The following is a 26,583-nucleotide window of genomic DNA, read 5'->3' as shown; positions in this document are numbered from 1 at the left end:
TGCATCCACAAGTCCCACATGCCTAGCGGAATCGCTCCGTGTTAGCTCCTTCTTCAATGCCTCCAGCTTCTTCTGCAAAAGCCTGATGAGGGGAATGACCTGACTCAGGCTGGCAGTGTCTGAACTGACTTCACGTGTGGCAAGTTCAAAGGGCATCAGAACCTTGCACAACGTTGAAATCATTCTCCACTGCACTTGAGACAGGTGCATTCCATCTCCTATATCGTGCTCAATTGTATAGGCTTGAATGGCCTTTTGCTGCTCCTCCAACCTCTGAAGCATATAGAGGGTTGAATTCCACCTCGTTACCACTTCTTGCTTCAGATGATGGCAGGGCAGGTTCAGTAGTTTTTGGTGGTGCTCCAGTCTTCTGTACGTGGTGCCTGTACGCCGAAAGTGTCCCGCAATTTTTCTGGCCACCGACAGCATCTCTTGCACGCCCCTGTCGTTTTTTTAAAAATTCTGCACCACCAAATTCAAGGTATGTGCAAAACATGGGACGTGCTGGAATTTGCCCATATTTAATGCACACACAATATTGCTGGCGTTGTCCGATGCCACAAATCCACAGGAGAGTCCAATTGGGGTAAGCCATTCCGCGATGATCTTCCTCAGTTGCCGTAAGAGGTTTTCAGCTGTGTGCGTATTCTGGAAAGCGGTGATACAAAGCGTAGCCTGCCTAGGAAAGAGTTGGCGTTTGCGAGATGCTGCTACTGGTGCCGCCGCTGCTGTTCTTGCGGCGGGAGTCCATACATCTACCCAGTGGGCTGTCACAGTCATATAGTCCTGACCCTGCCCTGCTCCACTTGTCCACATGTCCGTGGTTAAGTGGACATTGGGTACAACTGCATTTTTTAGGACACTGGTGAGTCTTTTTCTGACGTCCGTGTACATTCTCGGTATCGCCTGCCTAGAGAAGTGGAACCTAGATGGTATTTGGTAACGGGGGCACACTGCCTCAATAAATTGTCTAGTTCCCTGTGAACTAACGGCGGATACCGGACGCACGTCTAACACCAACATAGTTGTCAAGGACTCAGTTATCCGCTTTGCAGTAGGATGACTGCTGTGATATTTCATCTTCCTCGCAAAGGACTGTTGAACAGTCAATTGCTTACTGGAAGTAGTACAAGTGGGCTTACGACTTCCCCTCTGGGATGACCATCGACTCCCAGCGGCAACAACAGCAGCGCCAGCAGCAGTAGGCGTTACACGCAAGGATGCATCGGAGGAATCCCAGGCAGGAGAGGACTCGTCAGACTTGCCAGTGACATGGCCTGCAGGACTATTGGCATTCCTGGGGAAGGAGGAAATTGACACTGAGGGAGTTGGTGGGGTGGTTTGCGTGAGCTTGGTTACAAGAGGAAGGGATTTACTGGTCAGTGGACTGCTTCCGCTGTCACCCAAAGTTTTTGAACTTGTCACTGACTTATTATGAATGCGCTGCAGGTGACGTATAAGGGAGGATGTTCCGAGGTGGTTAACGTCCTTACCCCTACTTATTACAGCTTGACAAAGGGAACACACGGCTTGACACCTGTTGTCCGCATTTCTGGTGAAATACCTCCACACCGAAGAGCTGATTTTTTTGGTATTTTCACCTGGCATGTCAACGGCCATATTCCTCCCACGGACAACAGGTGTCTCCCCGGGTGCCTGACTTAAACAAACCACCTCACCATCAGAATCCTCCTGGTCAATTTCCTCCCCAGCGCCAGCAACACCCATATCCTCCTCATCCTGGTGTACTTCAACACTGACATCTTCAATCTGACTATCAGGAACTGGACTGCGGGTGCTCCTTCCAGCACTTGCAGGGGGCATGCAAATAGTGGAAGGCGCATGCTCTTCACGTCCAGTGTTGGGAAGGTCAGGCATCGCAAACGACACAATTGGACTCTCCTTGTGGATTTGGGATTTCAAAGAACGCACAGTTCTTTGCGGTGCTTTTGCCAGCTTGAGTCTTTTCAGTTTTCTAGCGAGAGGCTGAGTGCTTCCATCCTCATGTGAAGCTGAACCACTAGCCATGAACATAGGCCAGGGCCTCAGCCGTTCCTTGCCACTCCGTGTGGTAAATGGCATATTGGCAAGTTTACGCTTCTCCTCCGACAATTTTATTTTAGGTTTTGGAGTCCTTTTTTTTCTGATATTTGGTGTTTTGGATTTGACATGCTCTGTACTATGACATTGGGCATCGGCCTTGGCAGACGACGTTGCTGGCATTTCATCGTCTCGGCCATGACTAGTGGCAGCAGCTTCAGCACGAGGTGGAAGTGGATCTTGATCTTTCCCTAATTTTGGAACCTCAACTTTTTTGTTCTCCATATTTTATAGGCAGAACTAAAAGGCACCTCAGGTAAACAATGGAGGTGGATGGATTGGATACTAGTATACAATTATGGACGGACTGCCACGGTTAGGTGGTATAAAAAAACCACGGTTAGGTGGTATATATTATAATAATAATACAATTATGGATGGACGGACTGCCTGCCGACTGCCGACACAGAGGTAGCCACAGCCGTGAACTACCGCACTGTACACTGGTTGATAAAGAGATAGTAGTATACTCGTAACAACTAGTATGACACTATGACGACGGTATAAAGAATGAAAAAAAAACCACGGTTAGGTGGTATATATTATAATAATAATACAATTATGGATGGACGGACTGCCTGCCGACTGCCGACACAGAGGTAGCCACAGCCGTGAACTACCGCACTGTACACTGGTTGATAAAGAGATAGTAGTATACTCGTAACAATTAGGATGACACTATGACGGTATAAAGAATGAAAAAAAAACCACGGTTAGGTGGTAGGTATATAATAATAAATAATACAATTCTGGTCGGACGGACTGCCTGCCGTGTGCCGACACAGAGGTAGCCACAGCCGTGAACTACCGCACTGTACACTGGTTGATAAAAAGATAGTAGTATACTCGTAACAATTAGGATGACACTATGACGGTATAAAGAATGAAAAAAAAACCACGGTTAGGTGGTAGGTATATAATAATAAATAATACAATTCTGGTCGGACGGACTGCCTGCCGTGTGCCGACACAGAGGTAGCCACAGCCGTGAACTACCGCACTGTACACTGGTTGATAAAGAGATAGTAGTATACTCGTAACAATTAGGATGACACTATGACGGTATAAAGAATGAAAAAAAAACCACGGTTAGGTGGTAGGTATATAATAATAAATAATACAATTCTGGTCGGACGGACTGCCTGCCGTGTGCCGACACAGAGGTAGCCACAGCCGTGAACTACCGCACTGTACACTGGTTGATAAAGAGATAGTAGTATACTCGTAACAATTAGGATGACACTATGACGGTATAAAGAATGAAAAAAAAACCACGGTTAGGTGGTAGGTATATAATAATAAATAATACAATTCTGGTCGGACGGACTGCCTGCCGTGTGCCGACACAGAGGTAGCCACAGCCGTGAACTACCGCACTGTACACTGGTTGATAAAGAGATAGTAGTATACTCGTAACAATTAGGATGACACTATGACGGTATAAAGAATGAAAAAAAAACCACGGTTAGGTGGTAGGTATATAATAATAAATAATACAATTCTGGTCGGACGGACTGCCTGCCGTGTGCCGACACAGAGGTAGCCACAGCCGTGAACTACCGCACTGTACTGTGTCTGCTGCTAATATAGACTGGTTGATATTTAAAGAGATATTAGTAGTATACAACAATACTATACTGGTGGTCAGGCACTGGTCACCACTCCTGCAGCAAAAGTGTGCACTGTTAATTAATATAATTGTACTCCTGGCTCCTGCTAACAACCTGCAGTGCTCCCCAGTCTCCCCCACAATTAATTATAAGCTTTTAATTTATACATTGATGACTGTGCAGCACACTGGGCTGAGCTGAGTGCACACAGACTGAGTCACACTGTGTGACTGACTGTGCTGTGTATCGTTTTTTTTTTCAGGCAGAGAACGGATATAGCAGAGAGAAGTGAACGGATATTTATATTAAATAAAAGTTAACTAGCAACTGCACTGGTCACTGACTGTGGTAAACTAACTCTGTCTGCGACTCTGCACAATCTCTCTCTATCTAATCTATCTATCTCTATTCTAATGGAGAGGACGCCAGACACGTCCTCTCCCTATCAATCTCAATGCACGAGTGAAAATGGCGGCGACGCGCGGCTCCTTATATAGAATCCGAGTCTCGCGATAGAATCCGAGCCTCGCGAGAATCCGACAGCGTCATGATGACGTTCGGGCGCGCTCGGGTTAACCGAGCAAGGCGGGAAGATCCGAGTCGCTCGGACCCGTGGAAAAAAAAGTGAAGTTCGTGCGGGTTCGGATTCAAAGAAACCGAACCCGCTCATCTCTAATATATATATATATATATATATATATATATTAAACTGGTGGTGATTGATTATTAAACTGGTGGTCAGGTCACGTTGCAACTTGCAACTAGTACTCCGAGTCCTAAGCAGACAATCACAAAATATATTATTATACTGGTGGTCAGTGTGGTCACAACAATGGCAGTGTGGCACTGACTCTGGCAGCAAAAGTGTGCACTGTACGTTATATGTACTCCTGAGTCCTGCTCTCAGACTCTAACTGCTCCCCACTGTCAGTGTCTCCCCCACAAGTCAGATAATTAATACAATACACAGTCACACTATCTAATCTATATCACTTCAGCAAGTAGTATAGTAGTATAGTAGTACTCCTCCTAATAGTAATAATGCTCCCCAAAATACTGTGTCTCTCTCGTCTCTACTGTGTCTCTCTCTTCTCTAAACGGAGAGGACGCCAGCCACGTCCTCTCCCTATGACTCTCAATGCACGTGTGAAAATGGCGGCGACGCGCGGCTCCTTATATAGAATCCGAGTCTCGCGAGAATCCGACAGCGGGATGATGACGTTCGGGCGCGCTCGGGTTAACCGAGCAAGGCGGGAAGATCCGAGTCGCTCGGACCCGTGAAGAAAAAACTGAAGTTCGGGCGGGTTCGGATTCAGAGGAACCGAACCCGCTCATCACTAGTTAAAACCAAGAGGTAAAACCGTTAAAAGCAACAAAATACTGTGTATATATATATATATATATATATGTACTATAGAGCGCAAAATGGGTGTAAATGTAAAAAAGAAAGTGAACGCAAAATCAGCATACTTCAGCCCACATGTAGAGTTCAAGATGCACTGCTGTCGACCAGAGTAACATGTGAGCCTCCCTCACGTCAGAAACAAGGTACAGACACTTATGTTCCACATACTGTATACACATAAAAATACTTTTATCGAATATGCAACAAACCATACAGATGTGTCCTCTTACATTTTTGTTCCATACACCATCTAGCGTTCTAAGTTGCTTAATGTAACAGGACATTGGTGGTCATTCCGAGTTGATCGCAGCCAGCAACTTTTTGCTGCTGGTGCGTTCAACTAATCCACGCCTATGGGGGAGTGTATTTTAGCTTAGCAGGGCTGCGTTCGCTTGTGCAGCCCTGCTTAGCTAAAAAAAAGTTTTGTGCTGTTGAAGAGTAAGGTTGGATCTACTTACCCTGAGCGACGGATCCAGCGACGTTCCTCCCGGCTTTGATGTCAGACATCCTCCCTCCGTTCGCCTGGACACGCCAGCGTTTGGACGACCATTTCTCGAAAACAGCATCCAACGGTGAGTATCTGCCCCGAAACGCCTCTCCGCTGTCAATCTTCTTGCGATCGGCGCTGCGTCTTCTTTTTCGCTGTGTGCGCCGTTGCCCGGCGACGTCCGCCGCCGGGCAACGAGGCACGTGCGCAATGCACATGCCACGCATGCGCAGTTCTGACCCGTTCGCACCCCAGCAAGAACCGCTGCCTGCGAACGGGTCGGAATGACCCCACAAGTAACGTAACGTACTGAGGCGCTGGAAAAGCTGTAGACTGTAATACAACTTTATGTCCACCAGATGTCGCTTTCCTAAACTGCACAGCGCATGCGTCATATAGCAAACAAAACTTCTGTAGCGCCTCTTGCCGATTGGCTGACGGAACCTGTCATTCATTGCACTATACAGTAATACCGAACAGCGTTTTGTCATGAATGCAGAGCTGCAGTTGACTGTGTAATAAAGAATGCATTTATTTAGTTTGTGGGTTACTGTGTTTGCTAATAATACGCTAAACCGATTTGGACATTGCATTCCTCCCTTTACGGGGCTGTCTATAAACTGTCGTTATCTGATTTAAGGATTCCTGGTTTTAAAAAAATGCACAGCCATTTTATCAGAGAGAGAGAGCTCATTTCAGGTTCAATATTGTGAAAATACCTGGCTCCACTTTATACTGTGATATGCGTGACCGGCGGTCAGCATACCGATACTGGCATCCCAGCAGCGGAATGCCGGCAGGGGGAGAGGGGGGGGGGGGGTGAGCCACTTGTGGGCTCGCTGCGCTCACCACGCTGCGGGCTCGGTGGTGGCTGTAGGTTCTATTCCCACGACTGGGAATAGTCTCTGTTGGTCGGCATGCCAACCGTCGGGATTGTGAGGGGGCGGGATGTAGGGGGAGGTTATGTGACCATCGGTCTCCTGACCACAGGTCACATAACTACATCCCGTTTCACTGCGCTCTCCTCTTCCCCTGTGTAACGTACAGTAGGACACACAGGTGCATTACAATGTAAGCCGCTATTTGTGACTGACATTGTATTGTACACCTTCCTCGGCGTGAGACGTTTGCATAACATCATATTCCTGACAGGAGCCCATGCAGCTATGTCTTGCTTGTTTCCAACGCCCTACGTAGCCAGCATCTGGGGTTCGAGGTCGGCCAGGGGAAAGGTCAATGTATTAATCTAATTCTTATTTTTTTTATTTTTTGATATTAATATCTTTTTCTCTTACGTCCTAGAGGATGCTGGGGACTCCGTAAGGACCATGGGGTATAGACATGGGCACTATAAAGAACTTTTAGTATGGGTGTGCACTGGCTCCTCCCTCTATGCCCCTCCTCCAGACCTCAGTTAGATTTTGTGCCCAGAGGAGATAGGGGGGGTAATTCCAAGTTGATCGCAGCAGGATTTTTGTTAGCAGTTGGGCAAAACCATGTGCACTGCAGGGGAGGCAGATGTAACATGTGTAGAGAGAGTTAGATTTGGGTGTGGTGTGTTCAATCTGAAATCTAATTTGCAGTGTAAAAATAAAGCAGCCAGTATTTACCCTGCACAGAAATAAAATAACCCACTCAAATCTAACTCTTTCTGCACAAGTTATATCTGCCACCCCTGCAGTGCACATGGTTTTGCCCAGTTGCTATCAAAAATCCTGCTGCGATCAACTTGGAATTACCCCCCATGTGCACTGCAGGGGAGGCAGATATAACATGTGCAGAGAGAGTTAGATTTGGGTGGGGTGTGTTCAATCTGCAATCTAATTTGGGTTTTGCCCAATTGCTATCAAAAATCCTGCTGCGATCAACTTGGAATTACCCCCAGGGTGCATTACAGAGGAGCTCTCCAGAGTTTCTCTGAAAAATAATTTTGTTAGGTTTTTTATTTTCAGGAAGCACTGCTGGCAACAGGCTCCCTGCTTCGTGGGACTGAGGAGAGAGAAGCAGACCTACTTAAATGATAGGCTCTACTTCTTAGGCTACTGGACACCATTAGCTCCAGAGGGAGTTGGAACGCAGGTCTCACCCCGCCGTTCGTCCCAGAGCCGCGCCGCCGTCCTCCTCGCAGAGCCGGAAGATAGAAGCCGGGTGAATATAAGAAGAAAAGAAGACTTCAAGGTGGCAGAAGACTTCAGATCTTTACTGAGGTAAGCGAGCAGCGGTAACGCTGCGCGCCATTGCTCCCACACGCTACACACACAGAACGGGCACTGATGGGTGGAGGGCGCAGGGGGGGCGCCCTGGGCAGCAATAAACCTCCGTACTGGCATTTCAGGGCACATTAGGCTGCTGGGCAGTAAATGTAGAGATCCCCCGCCATTTTTTGAAAATTACAGCGGGACCAAAGCCCGCCGCTGGAGGGGGTGGAGCTTGATCCCTCAGCACTAACAGCGCCATTTTCTCCACAGAAGCTGCAGAGAAGCTGGCTCCCCGTACTCTCCCCTGCTGAACTCGGTGACAGAGGGCTGGAAAAGAGGGGGGGGGGGAAGGCACAATTATTGGCGCAGTGAGTGTATAACATTGAGATATATATATAAAAGCGCTGTCTGGGTTTATTCCAGTGTCAGTTGGCGCTGGGTGTGTGCTGGCATACTCTCTCTCTGTCTCTCCAAAGGGCCTTGTTGGGGAATTGTCCCCCTATAGATATATCCCTATGTGTGTGGGGGTGTTGGTACGTGTGTGTCGGCATGTCTGAAGCTGAAGGCATGTCCAAGGAGGAGGTGGAGCAGATGAGTGGTGTGTCTCCGTCGGCAACGCCGACGCATGATTGGATGGACCTGTGGCATATGTTAAATGCAAGTGTGGCCTCATTACATAAGAGACTGGACAAAGCAGAGTCCAGGGAGAAATCAGGGAGTCAATCCTCGGATAGGACTGGGTCACAGGGTCCTTCTGGGTCTCAAAAACATCCCCGGTCCCCAATATTAGACACGGATACCGACATGGATTCTGATTCCAGTGTCGACTACGATGATGCTAAATTGCACCCAAGGGTGGCAAAAAGTATTCACTGTGTGATTATTGCAATAAAAGATGTTTTGCATATCACAGATGACCCCTCTGTCCCTGACACGAGGGTGCGCATGTATAAGGAAAAGAAACCTGAGGTAACCTTTCCCCCATCTCATGAGCTTAACGAGTTATTTGAAAAAGCTTGGGAAACTCCTGATAAAAAATTGCAGATTCCCAAAAGGGTTCTTATGGCGTATCCTTTCCCTGCACAGGACAGGGTACGTTGGGAATCCTCTCCCAGGGTGGACAAGGCTTTAACACGCCTGTCAAAGAAGGTGGCGCTACCGTCTCCGGACACGGCAGCCCTCAAGGATCCTGCTGATCGCAGGCAGGAGACTACTTTAAAGTCTATTTATGCGCATACAGGTGCTTTGCTCAGACTGGCGATAGCATCGGCATGGGTATGTAGCGTGGTTGCAGCATGGACAGATACCTTGTCAGCTGGCCTTGATACCCTAGACAGGGATACCATTTTATTAACCTTAGCTCACATTAAAGACGCAGTCTTATATATGAGGGATGCTCAAAGAGACGTTGGCCTGCTGGGTTCCAGAGCCAATGCCATGGCGATTTCTGCGAGACGAGCTCTATGGACCCACCAATGGATGGGTGATGCAGACTCAAAGAAGCATATGGAGGTTTTACCTTACAAGGGTGAAGTGTTGTTTGGGGAGGGGCTCGCGGACCTGGTTGCCACAGCTACCGCGGGTAAATCTACCTTTTTACCTTTTGTCCCCCAACAGCAAAAGAAAACTCCACAGTATCAGATGCAGTCCTTTCGGTCGCATAAGTCCAGAAGAGGTCGGAGTTCCTCCTTCCTTGCCAGATGTAAGGGTAGAGGAAAGAGAACACCTGCTTCGGCTAGTTCCCAGGAGCAGAAGTCCTCCCGGCTTCTACAAAATCCACCGCATGACGCTGGGGCTCCCCTAAGGGAGTCCGTACCAGTGGGGGCACGCCTTCGACTTTTCAGCCAGATATGGATGCTTTCAGACGTGGATCCTTGGGCGATGGAAATTGTCTCCCAAGGCTACAGGTTGGAATTCGAAGAGGTGCCCCCTCGCCGATTTTTCAAATCGGCCTTGCCAGTTTCACCCCCGGAGAGGGAAGTGGTGTTAGCTGCAATTCAAAAGCTGTGTCAACAGCAAGTGGTGGTCAAGGTTCCCCTGGTCCAACAGGGAAAAGGGTATTATTCCACCCTGTTTGTGGTCCCGAAGCCGGATGGTTCGGTCAGACCCATTTTAAATCTAAAATCCCTAAACCTGTACTTGAAAAAGTTCAAATTCAAGATGGAATCGCTCCGTGCTGTAATATCCAGCCTGGAAGGGGGGATTTGATGGTGTTACTAGACATAAAGGATGCATACCTTCATGTCCCTATTTACCCCCTCATCAGGAGTACCTGAGATTCGCTGTACAGGACTGTCATTACCAATTTCAGACATTGCCGTTTGGGCTTTCCACGGCCCCGAGGATTTTCACCAAGGTATTGGCGGAGATGATGGTGCTCCTGCGCAAGCAGGGGGTCACAATTATCCCATACTTGGACGATCTCCTGATAAAGGCGAGATCGAGAGACCAATTGCTGAAGAGCGTGTCGCTCTCCCTGAAAGTGCTGCAACAGCACGGTTGGGTTCTCAATCTGCCAAAGTCACAATTGGTTCCAACGACTCGGCTGTCATTCCTAGGCATGATTCTGGACACGGAACAAAAGAGGGTTTTTCTTCCATTGGAAAAATCCCAGGATCTCCAGAACATGATCCACCAAAAAGAAAGGCGCCTAAAAGGGAACCTATGTTGAGATGCTACTTGCTGCTCTCAAAATAGGGTATTAGCAACCCTATAAATAATGAACAAACAGAAAAATGAAGAGAGCGCAAACAGACTAAAATTAATCCATATTTAATGTAGCTAAAATATGCACATAAACCATACTTTAATCTATACCAATTGGCCAATAAATTTAAAACAGACTTAAAACATTAAAATATATTTCATTTCATAGGATCCTTAACACTCAAGTCCACATATGATTCCACTTGGGTAATACCCTGGTAAATACCAGAATGGATGTTACAAGTGTCCTTAATAGAGTCAATATAGAAAGTGTCTAAGAATGGCAAAAGACACGTATTTATATCCACCAATTGCGTTCTATGTAATACTTCATGTATCTATACCATGATCATGGTTACTGTTTCTTTTAAATAAGACATTGAAACTGTCATACTATGTTACAAATGCACTGTTACTCCAAGTGGCTGTAAGTCAATTTATTAGATAGCAGGCTTTAACTCGTAGCACACCGGGAGCGTCTTCATCTGCCACTCTCTACCTTAAACACTTAGTGGTGTTCAGGGCAGTAATATCTTACCGCTTCCTTGTGTATTTAGATCCACGGCGCTGAGGCTAGACTCACCGCCTGGCGTGTCCAAAAGTAATTGAAGCTGCGGCGCCTGTGTTCACCGCTCAATGCCCGACTGGACCGCTGGCTCCAGGCACGTGGTCGGCGGCCACGGTCCCCGCTTTGCAAAGGGGACCAATGCAGGTGGCTCCAGACCCACGAACCAAACTATCCAATGAAGTGGATGATATTGAAGATCGGTGGCTACCAAATTTGTGGAGAGTGTCTGGATCCTAGAAGCAACCCTGACGTGTTTCTCGACCGTCACACACTGGTCGTTTCTTCAGAGGGAAGGAACCGGGACCTCCAGAACACGGTCAGAGATCTGCTCAAACCAAAAAAAATGTCTGTTCTTCAATGCACTCGTGTGCTGGGAAAAATGGTGGCAGCCTACGAGGCCATCCCCTTTGGCAGGTTTCATGTGAGGACTTTTCAGTGGGACCTTCTGGACAAGTGGTCCGGGTCCCATCTACAAATGCATCAGAAAATATCCCTGTCCCCCAGGGCCAGGGTGTCTCTCCTGTGGTGGCTGCAGAGTGCGCACCTTCTAGAGGGTCGCAGGTTCGGCATTCAGGACTGGGCTCTGGTGACCACGGACGCGAGCCTCAGAGGGTGGGGAGCAGTCACACAAGGAAGAAATTTTCAGGGATTATGGTCGAACCAGGAGGCTTGTCTACACATCAACATACTGGAATTAAGGGGCATATACAACGGCCTACGACAAGTGGAGAATCTTCTTCGCGACCTACCGGTTCTGATTCAATCAGACAACGTCACAGCTGTGGCTCATGTAAACCGCCAAGGCGGGACAAGGAGCAGAGTGGCAATGGCTGAAGCCACCAGGATTCTTCGCTGGGCAGAAAATCATGTAAGCGCTCTGTCAGTTGTCTTCATTCCAGGAGTGGACAACTGGGAAGCAGACTTTCTCAGCAGACACGATCTCCATCCGGGAGAGTGGGGACTTCATCAGGAAGTTTTTGCAGAGATAACAAGTCGTTGGGGAATTCCTCAAATAGACATGATGGCGTCACGCCTCAACAAGAAGCTTTGGAGGTATTGTGCCAGGTCACGGGACCCTCAGGCAGTAGCAGTAGACGCCCTAGTGACACCGTGGGTGTTTCAGTCGGTCTATGTGTTTCCTCCTCTTCCTCTCATCTCAAAAATATTGAGAATCATAAGACAAAGAAGATTGCAGACAATACTCATTGTTCCAGATTGGCCTCGAAGGGCCTGGTACTCAGATCTTCAAGAAATGCTCACAGAAGATCCGTGGCCTCTTCCTCTCAGGGAGGACCTGTTGCAGCAGGGGCCATGTGTTTTCCAAGACTTACCGTGGTTACGTTTGACGGCATGGCGGTTGAACACCGAATCCTAGCTGGGAAGGGTATTCCGGAGGAAGTCATCCCTACTCTGATGAAGGCTAGGAAGGAGGTGACAGCAAAGCACTATCACCGTATTTGGAGGAAGTATGTATCTTGGTGTGAAGCCAAGAATGCTCCTACGGAAGAATTTCATCTGGGTCGGTTTCTCCACTTCTACAGACAGGAGTGGATATGGGCCTGAAGTTAGGCTCCATTAAGGTACAGATTTCGGCCCTATCTATATTCTTCTCACTGGTTTGAACCTCTTCAAACAGTGGATTTAAAAATTTTCACGTGGAAGGTGGTCATGTTATTGGCCTTGGCATCTGCAAGGCGGGTGTCAGAATTGGCGGCCTTGTCCCACAAGAGCCCCTATTTGATTTTCCATGCGGATAGAGCTGAATTGAGGACACGTCCTCAATTTTTGCCTAAGGTGGTTTCTTCATTTCATATGAACCAACCTATTGTGGTGCCTGTGGCTACGAGGGACTTGGAGGACTCCAAGTCCCTGGATGTAGTCAGGGCCTTAAAGATTTATGTAGCTAGGACGGCTAGGGTTAGGAAAACAGAGACTCTGTTTGTCCTGTATGCGGCCAACAAGATTGGCGCTCCTGCTTCTAAGCAGACTATTGCTCGCTGGATCTGTAACACGATTCAGCAGGCTCATTCTACGGCTGGATTGCCGTTACCAAATTCAGTGAAGGCCCATTCCACTAGGAAGGTGGGCTCGTCTTGGGCGGCTGCCTGAGGCGTCTCGGCATTACAGCTTTGCCGAGCAGCTACTTGGTCGGGTTCAAACACGTTTGCAAAATTCTACAAGTTTGATACCCTGGCTGATGAGGACCTTGCGTTTGCTCAGTCGGTGCTGCAGAGTCATCCGCACTCTCCCGCCCGTTCTGGAGCTTTGGTATAATCCCCATGGTCCTTACGGAGTCCCCAGCATCCTCTAGGACATAAGAGAAAATAAGATTTTAAACCTACCGGTAAATCTTTTTCTCCTAGTCCGTAGAGGATGCTGGGCGCCCGTCCCAGTGCGGACTAAATCTGCAAGACTTGTATATAGTTGTTGCTTACATAAGGGTTATGTTACAGTTGTGATTGGTCTTTGACTGATACTGTTTTTTGTTCATACTGTTAACTGGTTGCGTATATTCCAGGTTATATGGTATGATTGGTGTGGGCTGGTATGAATCTTGCCCTTAGATTAACAAAATCCTTTCCTCATATTGTCCATCTCCTCTGGGCACAGTTCTCTAACTGAGGTCTGGAGGAGGGGCATAGAGGGAGGAGCCAGTGCACACCCATACTAAAAGTTCTTTATAGTGCCCATGTCTCCTGCGGAGCCCGTCTATACCCCATGGTCCTTACGGAGTCCCCAGCATCCTCTACGGACTAGGAGAAAAAGATTTACCGGTAGGTTTAAAATCGTATTATCGTCAATACAGGACTGAATAACGAATTCCACTATTTGAATGTGTGCCTCCTGTTCTTAGTTTGTGGGTTACTGTGTTTGCTAACAATACACTAAACCGATTTGGACATTGCATTCATCCCTTTACAGGGGCCATCCGATGTAAAGAATCTTGTTGTAAAAAAAATGCGATTCAGGAGCATGACTCATGCTGGCTTTGGTTTGTGGGGAAGGGACCCAGGCAACGTCCAAATCGGTTTAGCGTATTGTTAGCAAACACAGGACCTACACACCAAAAACAGGAGGCACACATTCAAATAGTGGAATTCTTTATTCAGTCCTGTATTGATGATAAATATATTAATATAAAAAAATATAAAAATAAGAATTAGATTAACACATAGGGGCTAATTCAGACCTGATCGGTGATGCACGTGTTCGCACAGCAGCGATCACGCCTGAACTGTGCATGCGCCGGTACGGGGCAGTGGCGTTTAGCCGCCGTTTAGGGGGCGCTGTCCGGGCAACGCATGCATGCCTGGACCATTAGGGGGGCGGGGCATGGCGGCTGCGTGATATCACACACAGCCGCCAGCGCGCAGGAGCTGTGCTGGCTAGGAGCTACTCATCCAGTACAAAAGCATCACTGCTGTGCGATGCTTTTGTACTTATGCAGGGGGTTGCGACCCTGACATGCGGGGCGGACTAGCCCTGTGCTGGGCGTCCCCCTGCATGTCAGGGAAGCTGATCGTAGATGTGCTTAATTTAGCACATCTATGATCAGGTCTGAATCACCCCCATAGACCTTGTCCCTGGCCGGGCCTCGAACTCGAGGTGCCAGCAACATAGGGCAATGGCCTTAACCGCTCGGCTACGCAAGCAAGCCGTAACAGCATGAGCTCCTGTTGGGAAAATGATGTTATGCGTGCGTCTCAAGCCGCGTAAGGTGTACAATACAATGTCAGTCACGAATAGCGGCTTAGAGTGTAATACAGCTGTGTGTCTTACTGTACGTTACACGGGGAGGAGGAGAGCGCGGCAGTAAATATCTGTTTTGCATAACGATACGTGGCGCAAGGCATGGCACATATGGCATCTCTAACCTTTTGCCTTTATTTACCCTGATTGTGTACTTTTTTCTGCATTTTGCATTTTCTGCATAATTCATTAACAGAGTACTTGCAATTAGTATTTTTACTGACCCCTCTACACCCTACATTACAGTACGGACCCTTCTATACCCTACACCACTACATTACTGACCCCTCTACACCCTACACTACATCACCGACCCTTCTACACCCAACACTACGTTACTGTCCCATCTATACCCTACAGTACATCCTTGATCCCTGTATGCCCTACACTACATTACTGAGTCTTCTACAACCTGCAGCGTTCCGTCCTTCATTAGCATTGTTCCAGTGTACGGGCAAGTTCCGATGGCGAATCAAATGCCCGTCGCTCAAATGTGTACCCAACTTAAGTCCTTGGCCAATGCTATGCCACAACTTGGTCATGTCATATTGCTTTAGTAATATAATTTAACCTACAGCAGCATAAACTACAATTAAATCAACTTTTTGTTTACCAAGTTACAATGTTTTTTTAAATAAATAATGCTGTATTGAGATCAACGGATATTTTTATTTAATGTATATATTTTATAAAAATAAATTACTTGCAAGTTATATAATAATGAGACCTATTGTGGGTAGGAAAATCGTGCATTAGAATCCAGAGGCTTGAAGCTATTTTTGCATATAACGTCTATTCATTTAAAGCCAGAATATCCATCACTTTTCTGTACATACAAGGTCAAATCCCATTCAGGAGAGGTTTTATACATTAGAGCCCGCATGCCCTGCTACAGTGATTTTTCATATTCTGGGTAGTTAATTACTTCACTACTTAATCAATTTTCCTACCAGTAGAGCATGGAAAGACAATGGGATACTGAACTTGTGGCAAAGAAACACTGGGGCCTAACTCAGTTATATGATTTAGTAATGTTAAGGCAGCCCTGGTGTTTTTCAATTAATGATGAACACAGCATACAGTACATGGCTGATGTGCTACATTCTGTGTGTAAAACCAGAGGGAGGGACAGCTCTGAATGGTAATCTAGACAATGACACATAATATATTGTTTCAATTCAATTTATATGCAATATAATTACATCAATACAAGTATAGTATATAATCTCTCATAGCTGCGTAACCTAACCTCAAGAACACTCAGTGTGATATCAAGCTGTGCTGTCAGCAATAAATACAATTTTACTCTTAGTTATTCTTTTTATATAATTCCACATTGTATAATTTAAATTCATGTTAATTAAAATAATATATTATAATCATATAAAGTATGACACACAATGGGCCTTATTGAGAGGTGGACGCTATGCACGACACTGCAAATACCCATAATGCAAATGCCACAGACACTGGGATTTGTATTGAGACACCCCCACTGCCGGCTTCTCAGATCCGCTGCTTGCATACAAAGACGCACCCATGGCACACATCGGTTGCAGCATTGGACCTCTCAGCACCCTGTAGTTGCTCAGAATGTCCGTTGCAAGTCACTAAGGTCAATGAAACTGTATCCGACAATGCAAACACTCCAACATTATCTCCAACCAAGGTCACTGTCTGTCAATCGTTCCGCGTCCTAATCCTAAACCATTGGAGCACAGTGCGACTCAAACACAGTAGAAGAAACATTGTCCAAGTGCGCAAACATCACCATTGTGTCCACATCTGACTGAATCAGACCCAATATATTATAATTTTATTTTACACTTTGCAAAATTTCCTATCCATAGTATTCCAATAGCCTTGTACATACAGTAGCAGACATAGGGGTCTATTTTCTAAGCATCGGAGAGAGATAAAGTGGAGAGAGATAAAGTACCAGCCAGCCAGCTCATGTTACTTTTCAAACACAGCCTGTAACATGACAGGAGCCGATTGCTGGTATCTCTCTTCACTTTATCTATCTCCAAGCCTTAGTTAATGGACTCCTAAGGCCCTGATTCTGAGTATCATGCAAACCCGAATGCAGCCGCATCTAGTTATTTCCAGCGAGCTGCATATGTATTTTTGCATATTTCTGAGCAATTCAGAGACCTGCAGGTTGTAACAAGGCAGCTACAATGTGGACGCACACAGAACAACTGTTTAAATAGGTGTGTCATGTGTTACTTCCAGCCAGAGTTACATGCTATTCAGAATTACTTGCTGTGCACACTGGGCACCAAATTCAGATGGATCCCCTGTATCTAGAATGGGGAAGGAGAAAGTGGCAATGATAATGATGATGGCTGTTCTCACAAATGGGGAAAAGGGGCGGTGAGAACGCATAGAAACAGGCATACAGTAAAGTTGCATTAGTATTCTGCTCACATCAAATTTGCAGTGGTCACTCTTTATTACGTTCTCATTACCTGTGACCTATGAACAACAGAGATGGCTTTGCAACAACTTGTTGAATAGGATGTGTGTCCTGTGTAATATAGATGGAACTGTATTAAACTTTCTAAAAAGTGGAGAAGTAGATAAATTACCTTTAGCAACTAATTATATTCCAGCTAGCATAAATATCTTATATAAAAAATGAATTGGTCTCTTTGTTTGTCTGTCCAGTTGTGCATTAGGACACCCCTGCATTGATTGGGATGAAGCCCATGTGAGGTGGTCCAGTTTGATCTTGGAAAGGTTTTAGGGGGGTTAAGGTCCCGGTCAGACCTCCTGTTGGTGTACGATGGGCAGAACTTTGATCTGGGGAGCCTATTCTGAGCCTTCCACTGGTTGTATTTGGACAAAAACTTCACAGAATGGTAACATTGTATCCCAGAAGACATACTAGGGGGTTAAAGTCCCGGTCAGACCTGCCATTGGTGTACGCTGGGCAGAACTTTGAACTGTGGAGCCTGTTCTGGGCCTTCCACTAGATGGATTTGGTTGAAAACTTCAGAGTGGTATTACTGGATCCCTGAAGACATGAGAGGTTGGAGTCCTGGTCAGATCTTCTGTTAGTGTTCACCAGGCAGAACTTTGACCCGGTGTGCCTGTTATGGGCTTTCCACTGGATGGATTTGGATGAAAACTTCACAGAGTGATAACATTGGGTCCAAGAAAACATACTAAAGGGTTGAGGTCATGATCAGACCTCCCATTGGTGTATACCTGTTCTGGGCCTTCCACTGAATAGATTTGGATGAAAACTTTTCTGAACTGTAATAACTGACAGAATTAACTAGTGATGAGCGGGTTCGGTTCCTCGGAATCCGAACCCCCCCGAACCTAACCCATTTTACACGGTTCCGAGGCAGATTCGAATCTTCCCGCCTTACTCGGTTAACCCGAGCGCGCCCGAACGTCATCATCCCGCTGTCGGATCCTTGCGAGATACGGATTCTATATAAGGAGCCGCGCGTCGCCGCCATTTTTCACTCGTACATTGGAAATGATAGTGAGAGGACGTGGCTGGCGTCCTCTAAGTTTTATTCAGGTGGCTGCAAATATCTGTGCTCACTGCTTTATTGTGGGGACTGGGGACCAGCAGTATTATATAGGAGGAGTACGTGCAGAGTTTTGCTGACCAGTGACCACCAGTATTATACGTTCTCTGCCTGAAAAACGCTCCATATCTGTGCTCAGTGTGCTGCATATATCTGTGCTCACACTGCTTTATTGTGGGGACTGGGGACCACCAGTATTATATAGGAGGAGTACAGTGCAGAGTTTTGCTGACCAGTGACCACCAGTATTATACGTTCTCTGCCTGAAAAACGCTCCATATCTGTGCTCAGTGTGCTGCATATATCTGTGCTCACACTGCTTTATTGTGGGGACTGGGGACCACCAGCATTATATAGGAGGAGTACAGTGCAGAGTTTTGCTGACCAGTGACCACCAGTATTATACGTTCTCTGCCTGAAAAACGCTCCATATCTGTGCTCAGTGTGCTGCATATATCTGTGCTCACACTGCTTTATTGTGGGGACTGGGGACCACCAGTATTATATAGGAGGAGTACAGTGCAGAGTTTTGCTGACCAGTGACCACCAGTATTATACGTTCTCTGCCTGAAAAATGCTCCATATCTGTGCTCAGTGTGCTGCATATTTCTGTGCTCACACTGCTTTATTGTGGGGACTGGGGACCACCAGTATTATATAGGAGGAGTACAGTGCAGAGTTTTGCTGACCAGTGACCAGTGACCACCAGTATTATACGTTCTCTGCCTGAAAAACGCTCCATATCTGTGCTGCATTGTAGTACATAGTAGGAGTACAGTGCATAATTTTGCTGTCCACCAGTATATAATATATAGCAGTATGGTACAGAAGGCCACTGCTCTACCTACCTCTGTGTCGTGAATTATACTATCCATCCATACCTGTGGTGCATTTCAGTTTTGCACAGTTTGCTGACCACCAGTATATAATATATAGCAGTACGGTACAGTAGGCCACTGCTCTACCTACCTCTGTGTCGTCAAGTATACTATCCATCCATACCTGTGGTACATTTCAGTTTTGCACAGTTTGCTGACCACCAGTATATAATATATAGCAGTACGGTACAGTAGGCCACTGCTCTACCTACCTCTGTGTCGTCAAGTATACTATCCATCCATACCTGTGGTGCATTTCAGTTTTGCACACTTTGCTGACCACCAGTATATAATATGTAGCAGTACGGTACAGAAGGCCACTGGTCTACCTACCTCTGTGTCGTCAAGTATACTATCCATTCATACCTGTGGTGCATTTCAGTTGTGCGCAGTATATATAGTAGTAGGCCATTGCTATTGATACTGGCATATAATTCCACACATTAAAAAATGGAGAACAAAAATGTGGAGGGTAAAATAGGGAAAGATCAAGATCCACTTCCACCTCGTGCTGAAGCTGCTGCCACTAGTCATGGCCGAGACGATGAAATGCCAGCAACGTCGTCTGCCAAGGCCGATGCACAATGTCATAGTAGAGAGCATGTAAAATAAAATAAAAAACAACTCAGTAAAATGACCCAAAAATCTAAATCAAAATCGTCTGATGAGAAGCGTAAACTTGCCAATGTGCCATTTACGACACGGAATGGCAAGGAACGGCTGAGGCCCTGGCCTATGTTCAAGGCTAGTGGTTCAGCTTCACCTGAGGATGGAAGCACTCATCCTCCTGCTAGAAAACTTAAAAGAGTTAAGATGGCAAAAGCACAGCAAAGAACTGTGCATTCTTCTTAATCACAAATCCCCAAGGAGAGTCCAATTGTGTCGGTTGCGATGCCTGACCTTCCCAACACTGGACGGGAAGAAGTTGCGCCTTCCACCATTTGCACGCCCCCTGCAATTGCTGGAAGGAGCACCCGCAGTCCAGTTCCTGATAGTCAAATTGAAGATGTCACTGTTGAAGTACACCAGGATGAGGATATGGGTGTTGCTGGCGCTGGGGAGGAAATTGACAAGGAGGATTCTGATGGTGAGGTGGTTTGTTTAAGTCAGGCACCCGGGGAGACACCTGTTGTCCGTGGGACGAATATGGCCATTGATATGCCTGGTCAAAATACCCAAAAAATCACCTCTTCGGTGTGGAATTATTTCAACAGAAGTGCGGACAACTGGTGTCAAGCTGTGTGTTGCCTTTGTCAAGCTGTAATAAGTAGGGGTAAGGACGTTAACCACCTAGGAACATCCTCCCTTATACGTCACCTGGACCGCATTCATCAGAAGTCAGTGACAAGTTCAAAAACTTTGGATGACAGCGGAAGCAATCCACTGACCACTAAATCCCTTCCTCTTGTAACCAAGCTCCTGCAAACCACACCACCAACTCCCTCAGTGTCAATTTCCTCCTTAGAGAGGAAAGCCAGTTGTCCTGCAGGCCATGTCACTGGCAAGTCTGACGAGTCCTCTCCTGCCTGGGATTCCTCCGATGCATCCTTGAGTGTAACGCCTACTGCTGCTGGCGCTGCTGTTGTTGCTGCTGGGAGTTGATCGTCATCCCAGAGGGGAAGTCGGAAGACCACTTGTACTACTTCCAGTAAGAAATTGACTGTCCAACAGTCCTTTGCGAGGAAGATGAAATATCACAGCAGTCATCCTGCTGCAAAGCGGATAACTCAGGCCTTGGCAGCCTGGGCGGTGAGAAACGTGGTTCCAGTATCCACCGTTAATTCACAGGCAACTAGAGACTTGATTGAGGTACTGTGTCCCCGGTACCAAATACCATCTAGGTTCCATTTCTCTAGGCAGGCGAAACCAAAAATGTACACAGACATCAGAAAAAGACTCACCAGTGTCCTAAAAAATGCAGTTGTACCCAATGTCCACTTAACCACGGACATGTGGACAAGTGGAGCAGGGCAGACTCAGGACTATATGACTGTGACAGCCCACTGGGTAGATGTATTGCCTCCCGCAGCAAGAACAGCAGCGGCGGCACCAGTAGCAGCATCTCGCAAACGCCAACTCGTTCCTAGGCAGGCTACGCTTTGTATCACCGCTTTCCAGAAGAGGCACACAGCTGACAACCTCTTACGGAAACTGAGGAACATCATCGCAGAATGGCTTACCCCAAATGGACTCTCCTGGGGATTTGTGACATCGGACAACGCCACCAATATTGTGCATGCATTACATGTGGGCAAATTCCAGCACGTCCCATGTTTTGCACATACATTGAATTTGGTGGTGCAGAATTTAAAAAAAAACGACAGGGGCGTGCAAGAGATGCTGTCGGTGGCCCGAAGAATTGCGGGCCACTTTCAGCATTCAGACACCACGTGCCGAAGTCTGGAGCACCAGCAAACACTCCTGAACCTGCCCTGCCATCATCTGAAGCAAGAGGTGGTAACGAGGTGGAATTCAACCCTCTATATGCTTCAGAGGATGGAGAAGCAGCAAAAGGCCATTCAAGCCTATACATCTGCCTAAAATATAGGCAAAGGAGGGGGAATGCACCTGACTCAAGCGCAGTGGAGAATGATTTCAACGTTGTGCAAGGTTCTGCAACCCTTTGAACTTGCCACACGTGAAGTCAGTTCAGACACTGCCAGCCTGAGTCAGGTCATTCCCCTCATCAGGCTTTTGCAGAAGAAGCTGGAGACATTGAAGGAGGAGCTAAAACAGAGCGATTCCGCTAGGCATGTGGGACTTGTGGATGGAGCCCTTCATTCGCTTAACCAGGATTCACGGGTGGTCAATCTGTTGAAATCAGAGCACTACATTTTGGCCACCGTGCTCGATCCTAGATTTAAAACCTACATTGTATCTCTCTTTCCGGCAGACACAAGTCTGCAGAGGTTCAAAGACCTGCTGGTGAGAAAATTGTCAAGTCAAGTGAAACGTGACCCGTCAACAGCTCCTCCTTCACATTCTCCCGCAACTGGGGGTGCGAGGAAAAGGCTAAGAATTCCGAGCCCACCCGCTGGCGGTGATGCAGGGCAGTCTGGAGTGAGTGCTGACATCTGGTCCGGACTGAAGGACCTGCCAACGATTAATGACATGTCGTCTACTGTCACTGAATATGATTCTGTCACCATTGAAAGAATGGTGGAGAATTATATGAGTGACCGCATCCAAGTAGGCACGTCAGACAGTCCGTACGTATACTGGCAGGAAAAAGAGGCAATTTGGAGGCCCTTGCAGAAACTGGCTTTATTTTACCTAAGTTGCCCCCTCCTCTCCAGTGTGTACTCCGAAAGAGTGTTTAGTGCAGCCGCTCACCTTGTCAGCAATCGGCGTACGAGGTTACTTCCAGAAAATGTGGAGAAGATGATGTTCATCAAAATTAATTATAATCAATTCCTCCGTGGAGACATTCACCAGGAATTGCCCTTAGAAAGTACTCAGGGACCTGAGATGGTGGATTCCAGGGGGGACAAATTAATTATCTGTGAGGAGGGGGATGTACACAGTGAAAGGGGTGAGGAATCGGACGATGAGGAGGAGGTGGACATCTTGCCTCTGTAGAGCCAGTTTGTGCAAGGAGAGATTGATTGCTTCTTTTTTGGTGGGGGCCCAAACCAACCAGTCATTTCAGTCACAGTCGTGTGGCAGACCCTGTGGCTGAAATGATGGGTTTGTTAAAGTGTGCATGTCCTGTTTATACAACATAAGGGTGGGTGGGAGGGCCCAAGGACAATTCCATCTTGCACCTCTTTTTTTCTTTGCATCATGTGCTGTTTGGGGACAATTTTTTTAATCTGCCATCCTGTCTGACACTGCAGTGCCACTCCTAGATGGGCCAGGTGTTTGTGTCGGCCACTTGGGTCGCTTAGCTCTGTCATCCAGCGACCTCGGTGCAAATTTTAGGACTAAAAATAATATTGTGAGGTGTGAGGTGTTCAGAATAGACTGGAAATGAGTGGAAATTATAGTTATTGAGGTTAATAATACTATGGGATCAAAATTACCCCAACATTCTATGATTTAAGCTGATTTTGAAGGGTTTTTGTAAAAAAACACCCGAATCCAAAACACACCCGAATCCGACAAAAAAATTTCAGGGAGATTTTGCCAAAACGCGTCCGAATCCAAAACACGGCCCGCGGAACCGAATCCAAAACCAAAACACAATACCCGAAAAATGTCCGGTGCACATCACTAGAATTAACCATGGCCCTCATTCCGAGTTGTTCGCACAACAGAATCGCAAAATTGCGATTACGTTGTACAATAGCGAATATCCGCCCCCAACGGATTTTTGCTATTTCGTACGCAGCAGTACATAAAGTAGGCGTATGCCAAATGACAACGCATTAATGCGAACCCATCGCATAAGTACAAACCTCATCGTTAAAATCCTAACTCATCGTAGATTTACACATTCCTCTTAAATGTGCCCAAGCTTTTGCGAAAAAACGCATGTCAATGTTTTTTTTTTCAAATTTAAAGTGAAATAAGGCTCCACAAGCCTTCTTCAATTAGGATTCCAATTAGTGTAATGATTGTTAATGGTCATGACCAACTAAGGGGTATATTTACTAAGCTCCCGATTTTGACCGAGATGCCGTTTTTTCTTCAAAGTGTCATCTCGGTTAATCTCGGTCATTTACTAAACACTAATCACGGCAGTGATGAGGGCATTCGTAATTTTTTTGCTAGTTCAGGTAAAAAATTACGAATGAATACACCATCGGTCAAATTACGCCTGTTTAGATATGAATCTCGGTCATTTACTAAGAAGTGCAAAGCAAAAAAACACAAAACACTGCCGTGAAAAATTACAACTCGTAAAAAAGTCCTAAAAAAAACAGACTTGCTTTTTTTTTCCGTGATTTGAGATGCATGCAGGGATCCATGAGATCCGTGCATGTATATCAGTGGGAAGGGGTGGGAAAGTGCTTATTTTTGCCAAAAAAATTGCGTGGGGTCCCCCCTCCTAAGCATAACCAGCCTCGGGCTCTTTGAGCCGATCCTGGTTGCAGAAATATGGGGGAAAAAATGACAGGGGTTCCCCCATATTTAAGCAACCAGCATCGGGCTCTGCGCCTGGTCCTGGTCCCAAAAATACGGGGGACAAAAAGAGTAGGGGTCCCCCGTATTTTTAAAACCAGCACCGGGCTCCACTAGCTGGACAGATAATGCCACAGCCGGGGGTCACTTTTATACAGTGCCCTGCGGCAGTGGCATCAAAAATCCAACTAGTCACCCCTGGCCGGGGTACCCTGGGGGAGTGGGGACCCCTTCAATCAAGGGGTCCCCCCCCCCAGCCACCCAAGGGCCAGGGGTGAAGCCCGAGGCTGTGTCCCCCCATCCAATGGGCTGCGGATGGGGAGGCTGATAGCCATTTGTGATAATGAAAAGATATTGTTTTTAGTAGCAGTACTACAAGTGCCTGCAAGCCTCCCCCGCATGCTGGTACTTGGAGAACCACAAGTACCAGCATGCGGCGGAAAAACGGGCCTGCTGGTACCTGTAGTACTACCACTAAAAAAATACCCAAAAAAACACAAGACACACACACCGTGAAAGTATAATTTTATTACATACATACACACATACATACATACTTACCTTATGTTCTCACGCAGGTCGGTCCTCTTCTCCAGTAGAATCCAAGGGCTACCTGTTGAAGAAATTCTACTCACCAGATCCATGGGTCCAGGCTCCTCGGCAAATCCAGGGTTAATCCACGTACTTGAATAAATAAAAAAAAACGGTGTCCCGACCACGAACTGAAAGGGGACCCATGTTTGCACATGGGTCACCTTCCCACGAATGCCAGAAACCCACTTTGACTTCTGTCTAAGTGGGTTTCTTCAGCCAATCAGGGAGTGCCACGTTGTAGCACTCTCCTGATCAGCTGTGTGCTGCTGTCCTCACTGACAAGCGGCACACGGCAGTGTTACAATGTAGCGCCTATGCGCTCCATTGTAACCAATGCTGGGAACTTTCTGCTCAGCGGTGACGTCACTTTAGGTCAACCGCAGGGCAGAAAGTTCCCATCATTGGTTACAATGTAGCGCATAGGCGCTACATTGTAACACTGCCGCGTGCTGCCTGTCAGTGAGGACAGCAGCACACAGCTGATCAGGAGAGTGCTACAACGTGGCACTCCCTGATTGGCTGAAGAAACCCACTTAGACAGAAGTCAAAGTGGGTTTCTGGCATTCGTGGGAAGGTGACCCATGTGCAAACATGGGTCCCCTTTCAGTTCGTGGTCGGGACACCGTTTTTTTTTATTTATTCAAGTACGTGGATTAACCCTGGATTTGCCGAGGAGCCTGGACCCATGGATCTGGTGAGTAGAATTTCTTCAACAGGTAGCCCTTGGATTCTACTGGAGAAGAGGACCGACCTGCGTGAGAACATAAGGTAAGTATGTATGTATGTGTGTATGTATGTAATAAAATTATACTTTCACGGTGTGTGTGTCTTGTGTTTTTTTGGGTATTTTTTTAGTGGTAGTACTACAGGTACCAGCGGGCCCGTTTTTCCGCCGCATGCTGGTACTTGTGGTTCTCCAAGTACCAGCATGCGGGGGAGGCTTGCTGGGACTTGTAGTACTGCTACTAAAAACAATATCTTTTCATTATCACAAATGGCTATCAGCCTCCCCATCCGCAGCCCATTGGATGGGGGGGGACAGCCTCGGGCTTCACCCCTGGCCCTTGGGTGGCTGGGGGGGGGGGACCCCTTGATTGAAGGGGTCCCCACTCCCCCAGGGTACCCCGGCCAGGGGTGACTAGTTGGATTTTTGATGCCACGGCCGCAGGGCACTGTATAAAAGTGACCCCCGGCTGTGGCATTATCTGTCCAGCTAGTGGAGCCCGGTGCTGGTTTTAAAAATACGGGGGACCCCTACTCTTTTTGTCCCCCGTATTTTTGGAACCAGGACCAGGCGCAGAGCCCGATGCTGGTTGCTTAAATATGGGGGAACCCCTGTCAATTTTTTCCCCATATTTCTGCAACCAGGATCGGCTCAAAGAGCCCGAGGCTGGTTATGCTTAGGAGGGGGGACCCCACGCATTTTTTTTGGGGATTTTACATTGTTTAATTAAAAAAAAAAAAATAAGAACCCCAGCACGGATCACACAGATCCGGCCGAGATTGATTGTAAAAAAAAACGGCAGTGTTTTGCTAATCACTGCCGTAAAAATAGGTTAAAAAAAACGAATGACATCGACATCGGAAGAAAAGAAAAACCCGAATACGACAGCTTAGTAAATCCATCGTAATCAATTCAAAAAGTTGCAGTTTTACACTGTCGATGTCATTCGTG

Source organism: Pseudophryne corroboree, chromosome 7, assembly GCF_028390025.1.
Source record: "Pseudophryne corroboree isolate aPseCor3 chromosome 7, aPseCor3.hap2, whole genome shotgun sequence".
Taxonomy (NCBI): Eukaryota; Metazoa; Chordata; class Amphibia; order Anura; family Myobatrachidae; genus Pseudophryne; species Pseudophryne corroboree.
The sequence above is the reverse complement of the archived record's forward strand: the minus strand, read 5'-3'. Positions refer to the sequence as shown.